This window comes from Wyeomyia smithii, chromosome 2 (genome assembly GCF_029784165.1).
Source record: "Wyeomyia smithii strain HCP4-BCI-WySm-NY-G18 chromosome 2, ASM2978416v1, whole genome shotgun sequence".
Lineage (NCBI taxonomy): Eukaryota > Metazoa > Arthropoda > Insecta > Diptera > Culicidae > Wyeomyia > Wyeomyia smithii.
The window spans coordinates 128776562-128786360 of NC_073695.1; the positions used below are offsets into that span (position 1 = coordinate 128776562).

Here is a 9799-nt window from a genome sequence, read left to right on the forward strand (position 1 = left end):
AATTGGACAGCATTTCCCTTACCATCAAATGAAGCACGCTGCATGCTTATAGACATACAAGTACTTAAAGAACGCCGCGAACTTTCAATGCTTTATTTTATCAATGACATTATTTCTCAACGCGTGCAACCTACTAGATTATTATCACAACTAAATTTTTATGCACCCAGTCGTCAATTAAGAAATCGTAAAATATGTTCGGAAAACTCTCACAGAACTAACTACTCAAAAAATGGCCCAGTAAATCGCAAGATGCGTAACTGTAATCAGCACTGCGAAAATATCGACATCACCATGGGCAGAAATCAAATAAAAAAACGACTAACTACTGGAAATAATGTATAGAATATAAGAAAACATTGTATTATTATAACTGTAGTCTACATTTGCTTGACGAAATAAATAAATACTAAATACTAAATACTAGATCAAAATATGTGGCCTCAACATTTTTCAAATTTGATGTTTTACTGTACCCAGATTAGGCAAAATTTGGCCATTTTAGGATGTATTCCGGCAACCAGTGAATTAGTCAGGGAGACTGCGGATTCAAGTCCCGTCTGGATGCGGTATATTTTTCCAAATCTGTATCTTATTTTCAGTTCGCTTATTTTCTGTTGTATCATATTTTCAGTTCGCTTATTTTTTAATCTGTATCATATTTTCAGTTCGCTTATTTTTTGCTTCCCTGTCTGCACACACTGTCTGCCTTTAATGAATTTGAATGTTAACGGGTAAAAGCCGTTGTTAAAGATAGAAATTAATTCGAAAAAATTTAGCCCTACGGAGCACCTTCCGTTGTTGTGTCGCACTCGCAGGCATGACTCAGACTGGCTTTGGTCTCGATCACACAGGTCTACAAGAGTTATCAGCGTCAGCTGATTCTCCTGTGTGTGATGAGACATTCCTTTCAGTCGCATAAACAACGCCTGCACAGCAGTGTGTGTAGTTAGGGGTGAGCAATAGAATAAGTCGGCAGTGGATTTTTCGCGTGATGGATTTGAAATATATTCACTTCATGGTATTTGCATGTGTCAGTGTTAATGTATGCTCATATGTGTGTGAATGTTAGGTTTTGAATGTTCGTTATAATTGTGCTGTTGGCTACCAGAAATTCGTTATTTAAAGTGAAAAATAGATCCAGCAGAAATTTTCATGGTGTATTTTTTTAAATGGGAGTGTTGTGTAATTCTATTTGAACAAATAATAATTTCGAATGAGAAAGGCTGGGTCTCACCGCTAGGTGGATTAATTTGGATTTTCTGAATAATTTCAGGGTGGTTAACTATAAGAAAACTGTTCTTCAGTTTGGAATATGGTTCAAGGTGGTCACCAGGTGATCCTTCGGAGGATCCGGAACTACCGTTAAAGTTTTACGGAAACTTGTATACCCAATCCTTTCAAGTAAACTTTATTTTAACAAATAACCTCAAATTATATGCAACATGAGCAACATTTCAAAATCAATGTAAACATCGCTAATTTTATCGCTACATATCGACCATTACCATTTATACATTGGAAATGATTGTAATATTTTTTATGGAGCTTATACTTCTATGAAAACGCAAATATGATCGAAAATAGCATGGTGCAGTAAATAGTGTAAATATACACGTTTCCAACTTGAAAACTCCTAGTACAGTCCCTCTACAATCATGGGTCAGTCAACGTGTTGTCTGAATGTTCAAAAATAGATATAAAACCGCAAATATTATCAACTACGAATGTTTTACTATCTATCTCTGTGTTCTGATGTGTGTTTTCGATCAACAATTAGTTTCACTGCAGTTGATGCGTGTAAATCGGTTGGGAAGAAAAATATCACTTAAATAGCAAAGGCACAATTATGGGTCACTTTTGGCATTCAACATCATTTAGTCTATAATATCGTCTGAATACATTACGCAAGTTAATTTATTGTTGTAAAAGCTCGATAATAAGTTATTTTATTCAGTCTTGATGCATCCTATGGGGTAACGTAGAAGTAATAAAAATAGCCAAAATATGGACTGACCCACAATTGTGCACCGCAAAATGTAACATTACTCCAATTATGGGTCACTTCACTTATTACACCGAGCAGAGTTATAATTTTTAGGGACATTTTCAACATAAAAACATTTTAATCGTATAAATGAGGTTTCAAGTGAGTTACAAAAAATACCACTGCTAATGAAAATTGTTCTGTTTCGTAAGAACAAACGTATTTGCGTAAAAGTGACCCATAATTGTAGCTGACTGTGGAGGCACTGTATATGAGGTGACAGCTACTCAGCAAGTGAACATAAACGAAGACTTTTTTCATGCGCATGTCGTACGCTTTACTTGTTGCTTGTTTCTCGCGTTAAATAACCGGTAGAATGAGAAAATTCGTCCATCAGTAACAAATACAGTTAAGCAGATATTAAATGATGTCTCCTTGTGATCAAAAGTGGTGTTAGAACAGCTTGCAAACGTTCTACCGTGACGTTTCGTTGCAGCGGCAAGTGGTCGGGAAAAATGCGAATGACACGGAAAAGATCTCTAATAACTAAAGAGCGTTTAGTTCTGACAGTCTGCAATTTCCTAAAGGACAATTCACGTAAAGTTAATTGCAATATAAAGGCAAAATAATTTTCGTTTCCTACTGCAGTTGGGCGTTGACTTGTGTTTTTGTTTTTAAGTTACAAATGATGCCAAGGACTTTTGAAATTCAATCCGGAAATATCGCTACGGTTTTGCCTTTCTCCTAGAAAGGTATAGCAATTACTGCAAAAACTAAATATATGAAAGTGCTCCAGAGGGCGGAAGGTCGTATATCACTCGACTTAGTTCGACGAGATGAGCATTTTCTGTCTGTATGTATGTATGTGTGTATGTGTGTGCGTGTGTGTGTGTGTGTGTGTGTGTGTATGTGCAACTTTTTATTCTGACTCACTTTTCTCAGAGATGGCTAGACCGATTTCCGTGAAATTAATTGCAAAGGTGTAGTTACCCCATAGGATGCTATTGAATTTCATTGTAATCGGATTTTTGGTTTAGAGGTTATGTATCAAAATGTAAAAATCACGAAACATCAATATCTCAGAAACTACACAACAAAACTGATGTCAAATGAACGGGCTATCTTCAAAACTCTTAACTTATAAATTTCATAAAGATTAAACATATGGTTCAAAAGTTATGTAAAGAAATGTTTTCCAGAGGCTTTTTAAACTCACTCATTTTTCTCAGAGATGGCTGGACCGATTTTCACAAAACTAGCCTCAATTGAAAGACCTAGTTGTCATATAGGTTGCTATTGAATTTCATTGTGATCGGTTTGTAACTTTGTCCGTTATTTATAAAAATGTCAAATCACGTTATAAAAGCAAAGCATATATCGAAAACTGCTTAAACTCACTTAATTTTCTCAGAAATGGCTAGACCGGTTTTCACGAAATTAGTTGAAAATGAAAGGTCTAGTGGACTCATAACACCCTATTACCCCTAACCCTTAACTTTTGAATTTTATGAAGATTGAACTTGTGGCTCAGAAGTAATGGAAAGAAACGTGTTCTGGAGACTATTTAATCTCACTCATGTTTCTCAGAGATGGCTGGACCGATTTTCATAAAATCAGTGTCATATGGAAGTTCTTGTTGCCCCATAAGACCCTATTGATTTTTCTTACAAACGGATTATTACTTCGCCTGTTATGTTTAAAAATGTGAAATTCAGCTATAAAAAGAAACATATTCCGAAGACTACATAAACTCACTCACTTTTTTCAGAGATGGTTGAAGCGATTTCCACAAAATTAGTGTCAAATGAAAGGTTTAGCTGCCTCATAACACCTTATTGAATTTTGCTGTAATCGGACTGTAACTTCGTCTGTAATGTATCGAAATGTGAAAATCACGAAACTTCATTATCTTAGAAACTACACAACCGATTTGAACAATATTGATATCAGATGAACAGGCTAGTTAAGGGTTAACTGATGAAATATGATTGAACACGTGGTTTCAAAGTTTGGCTGCCCTATACGTTCCCTTTTCATTTGATTATAATCGAACTTAAGCAACCATTATTCATTAAATTGTCAAAACAACGAAAGTCTATTATCAAGACTTGGTTGAACATAAGTAGTGTCATACAAACGAGTCATCTCTCAAACTTACAAATAACAAACTTCATAACAATTTGATATGTGGTTCAAAAGTTTTGGAAAGAGAATAAATTCAAAGACTATTCAAAACTATACCTGCTTTGATCAATATATATGGCCTCAACATGATTTAAATGTGGCATCGTAGTATTTGAACGTTCCCGTTATCGCTCGTGATTAAATTGTTCGAAATTAAGAGTCATTTCATTTATTTCGCTGTTTTTTAAGGACTAACATTGCGTCAAATTTCATATTTCATACTTCAATTACAACATCAATATTTTGGAACCCAAAGAGTGAATATACTTTTATTGGATTTCAGCATTAATGTAAATCTATTTTTACAAATAATAAGTTTGAATGAGAAAGGCTGAGTCTGACCGCTAGGTGGATTAATTTAGGTTTTTTTCCCTGGTGCTACATTTCGTATCGGAATTCGATTGTTTTACTTTACACAGACTTCGCAGCCGACTCCAGCATCGTACCTTGAGACCAGCTGGGAGATTCCGGCAGCAATGGTTACGGATAAAAAAAAATTATTTCGATCAGTTCATGACCTTCTCGAAGAAGATGGGCTGGAATATTTAACGATGCTCGCCATGTTTTTAATGGGGATGAAATAGGTTTTTGTCTTGATCCGGATACAAAAACAGGGATCATTCCCAAAAAGTCTAAAAATGCCTATTTGATTAGCACAGGCTCGAAAAAATATTACTGTTCTGAATAGCTACGGTGTAGCTGGCGTAGCGGTGCCTCCTTGTGTCATTCTACCGTATCATTGATTACCTAATGCTGTAGTCCAAAGTTGCCCTCCCGAATGGAGTTTGTGTAAATCAGAAACCGGATGGATGACAGAAGATACATTTTTGGCCTATATCAGGAACATATCATATCCATACTTACTGAAAAAAAAAATTCAACTGCCAATATTTATATTGTTGACGGACACCGGAGTCATACTCCGTTCGAAACAGCAGAAGAATGGGCGAAGCTCGGAATAATCCTGGTGTGTTTGAACGCAAGCAGCACACACATTATGCAGCCAGCAGACGATACTATATTTTGCTCTCTTAAAGCAAAACTGCATTATTTGCTCAAGTTCGCCTGTGGCAACTGGACAATCCAGGTAATAATATTATTCTATCCGCGCGGGTATGTTACATTCTAATCATTACTATATTTTGCATTAATTCCAGGTCACAATTCGGTAATAATATAAAGAAAGCAATTACCGCTGTTTCAATTACTTTGCCTGCCCATTTACCTGCACGGCGAGAAAAGGATGTGGTTATTCCACGCCAGCTTCTAATTGAATCGATGCAGCTGATCGTCCTGAGAAAGCAATTTTATATCGAGAGATTCAGGTTTTAAAATCATTTCCGATAGAGTCGGAAAGCATTTTATGTAAACTGTATAAATAGACATTTTAAGAGTGGGATGATCGGAACTTTGATTTGTAAGAATTTACTGTGGAATCCTCTAATGCTGGTAGCCATATTGATATCTTGAGAAATAGTGGGGACGATGTAAATATTATCATGTTTAACGAGGAGAAAACTTTTGAGACTGAAGAGAGGTAAATTTTAGTCCTTATACGGGTTCATTTTAGTTTATATTTGAGGTTATACCGGCAGTCGCATTAAGATAATTACGCTAATCTTATTAATTTCTATTTGATTGTTTTTGCAGGAAGTTTTCAAACACTGCAGAAACCATGTTTTTCGATGATTCTGTAATACAACTCTCAGTGACATCTGATAATTCATCACACCTGAACCTTTTGAAAGTGAGCGGTGCTCCTAAATTGTAAGTACATTCCACGAAAAGTACTCATTTGTCAATTAGTTTATACAAATTTATTATCAGTGTACCACCATCAATTGTGGTTGAAGCTCAATCAAATCTGGTTGTTGAAAATATAGAAACTAATACTGATAATTAAGTATGAAGTATCTTTGAAATATTTTACCGTTTCTCCCCTTTTTTCAGTGTGTCCTTTAATATTACTGATCCTACGGTTACTGTGGAAGTGAACTCAATAAAAATTGAACCAGTTACAGAAACGAGTGAAACTGAATTTCATCAACATTGATTTTGGAGAAATGCTCATCACAGTCGATACTCAAAATCATGAATATTCCGATCATTGTGCCGCTGAAAAGGATTCAGCCCATGCAGAATCTGAGCTTACCACATCAGTTTCATTTTCTGGGAATGAACAGACTTTATATTCAACAGAGATCACTAGAAATATCTCACAGAAAAAGGTATATCGCGGTTTCTTACTGAACCTGACACGCTCAAGAAAAAAAATAAAAAATCAAATGACAAAAGAGTCCTCTAGTTTCAACTTCGAAGAAGCGTTTGGAGTTACATCTTCAAAAAGAACAAAAGAAAGAGAATATGAGATTGGAAAAACTTTTGAAAGTAGAAAACAAACATATGGGAAAGATTAAGCGAGCATATGAGAAACAATTAATGATGAATAAAAAAGTGACTGATAAGTTTCAACGTTCAACCATCATTTAGATAGTTTAAGCAAACAGCATGATATCAAGCCACTACAAAGCGTTTATAATGACATCAGCTACAGTAATGCCGATGGATATTTTTTATGTCAATTATTGTTGAACCAAATGAATTTTAGAATGTGCCGTTAATTTGTTTTCTTGCTGACTAATGAACTAAAATTAAGTCGAACTGTTGGACATGGCGCCGGTTCTCCGCGGGTCGCAAGTTAGGATACTGTATCAAGTCACCTCCCCGGGCGTCGGTGACTGGCACAACAACAGTGGCGGAACTAGACCGACGGAAAATAAGCGAGAATAGAAAAATCATCATCATCGAAGTAGGCGTGTGCGTTGCGAATAGACGTCATTTTTCGAGTCCGCGTTTTTTTTTCAGAGGAACCCGGGTAAAATATTATATAACTGGCATAGTTTGCACGATGCATCTTTCATTGTTTGTTCTGAACATTACCTGTGCTCAAGGCCTTTGGTTTCCTGTGCTGCTGCTCTGCCCACTGCAGCATCAAGTGCTGTGCTTTGAAATAGACGAGTTACCGGAGAGTTTGCTTCAACACAAGGAAGGAAAAGAAAAGAAGTACGTGTGTTTTGTTCTTTGTAATAGTGCGCCAATTTGAGCGCGATGGATGTAGATCTCCTCCCTCCCGATGCTATGTCGCTAAACCCTCTCGTGCCAGTCCCCTCTGCTGACTCCTCTCCTGCTCCCGCTTTAAACTCCACTCGTGCACGGCTTTATCCTGACAGATCGGCTGCAGTTGTTGTCTACTTTGGGCCCAAAGCATGACCCAAATCGTAATCCCTGAACATTTTTCAAATTTCGAAAGACCTGACGTCACACTACTAGGCCGTGACCGAAATTTTGAAGGTTAGGCCGAACAAGCTCCATGTCGCAGTCAATGACCTGAAGCAGGTCAACGATATAGCTTGCCCCGAGCCAGTGCGGCTGTATGTATCCCGCGTCATGAGCTGCCTTAATTGCAAGCAATCAGGCCACACAGCCACTTATTGTTGCAATATGGCACGTTGCGGTAAGTATGGAAATAATAATACTGAGGATTTCCACAGTGGAACATCAGAAAAATGTAATCACTGTGGGAATAATCAGCATGAGCTCTCTACATGTGCGGTATACATACAGATCAAAACAAGTGGTCCCTTGAAGAGCGTTGTAAGCGTTCTTACGCTACCATGCTTAAAAAGACCTCGACCACTTTTACCTTGAATTCTGTTAAACATAAAGCCATGAATCGAGAAAGAAAACCAAATTGCTTACATTTGCCAAAGAGAAAAACTAAGCTTTATTTAAGAATATGATGCGAATAGTACGACTGTTGTGCTTGAATAAAAGAAAACTGTCTAGTAGTCAGAGGGGGAGGGGGGTTTATGTACACTCAATGCAATTATTGCAACACTCCTCCTCATTTAGTTTTAGAACACTTTAGGACGAACTTACGCTGCTTCAGAGTTCTCAACGGTATTGTTAAGATATCTGCCATTTTCTCGGTTGATCAGTGAACTAGTTGAATTTCATTTCGTTGGCATAACTGCTTCACATTAGGTTCCCGGGTTTCCATGTGCTTCGATTTTTATGTTGATCTGTCTGATTTGACAAATGTAATGCAACCCTGATTTTTCTCGCGTATCACGGTTGCAGTTTGCTGAACTCTTTCCATCTCACCGAAAAGCTTTCGTAGTCATACAGCTTTTCGACAGGCTTCGCTTAAAGACATGTACTCGGCCTGCATTAACGACAGAGTAATAGATGGTTGGCGACGACTGGTCCAAGATATAGTCGCTCTTCCAAGCAGAAAACAGAATCCACTTGTCGATTTACTGGGCTCCAGACGAGGCTCCTGATTTCTGCATTGAATCTTCATTCGCTTCGTGAATCGTTCGCTGTGGACTAATAAAAATGTAACACGAACACTTACTTCATCGGGGGTGTACATGTGTTCGGATGAACTGAAACGATCGATTTGTGTCTTTCCTTTTTCCTGCTGTTTCTCATTTTCCGCCGATTGGATACGATTTAAAATCCCATTAATGCTACTCAGTAAATATTTGTATCGGTTCACCGTGGCATTGATAGTTTCATCATGGCAAATCGAATCGGGACGAAGACAATTGAATCGTTCACTGAAGAGTTACATACCAGAATTTCTGAACATGTTCATACATTCGCTGGTGCTATAAGACAATGGGCCGTATGAGTTAGGCCGAAAACATACTGGCGTGTCCTGCGCTGCGGGGCCGGTTTGCCTTGCGTGGGTTAGCTGTACATTAACCTGCGGCAGGGCTCTACTTAGGGCTGTACATCAGCCTACGGTAACGCGAGTCGCCTTCTCGGCGCAGGCCGCGCTAGTATGTTCACGGCCTTAAAGCGTTTGCTTTATTCGCCCCTGCAAATACTACGAGACAAGCAGGACAAACTTTTTTATTCATACGGCCTGGATAAAAAAGGTATTATTTTTGTATCTATGTCGTGAAGATTCAATAAAACAGCGAGCATAGTCCCTTTAGAAAACAATTAATGTTGGAAATGATACAAAATTTAGTTGGATTTATTATGATTGACGACAGGGAACATATTGTTAATATTTTTTCTGTTTTTGAAGATGCATTGCAGCGCCGTGTTTGTTTTTTTTTGTAAATTAATACAACTAATCATTTGCTCAATTTGCGACGTCTGTCCCATTGATCTGGAATTTTTGAAAATATTCCAATCCGAATAACCAAGTTTCTAAAATAACCAAACAGTTAGTTTGCTAATAAATAATTCTTGTACTCGGCAAAAATGGTTACATAAATATTTAAAAATTATTTATCAATCGATGTTTGCTATATACGGTAAATAAATAAATTGTAGCTTTCATTTTATTTATCTTGGAGATGAAAAAATTAATTTGCAACCAAGAGATTAGGGTTGTCGATATTAAAAATAAAATATCGATATTCGTTTAATCGATATTAAAAGCGGCATCGATATTGAAATCGATATTACCTGTCGATATCGATATTTTATCGATATTTTCCATCATATATTTTTTGTTTGGATTTTAGTTAGGCCTGAAACAAACTGAACGCCGACGTGAGCGATCGGGCGAGATTCTTGCCGAAGGTTAATAAACAGCCGTGAGTAGAG

The 9799-nt window shown here is 37.2% G+C and overlaps 1 long non-coding RNA gene across 1 annotated transcript; it reads left to right on the forward strand.

Moving 5' to 3' along the window:
* The first annotated feature begins 2287 nt into the window (after positions 1–2287).
* On the forward strand, positions 2288–7062 carry LOC129720350 (uncharacterized). Its single transcript, XR_008727254.1, has 5 exons — positions 2288–5258; positions 5329–5708; positions 5822–5938; positions 6122–6724; positions 6780–7062. It is a non-coding gene; the product is annotated as an uncharacterized LOC129720350 (long non-coding RNA).
* Positions 7063–9799: the final 2737 nt, after the last annotated feature.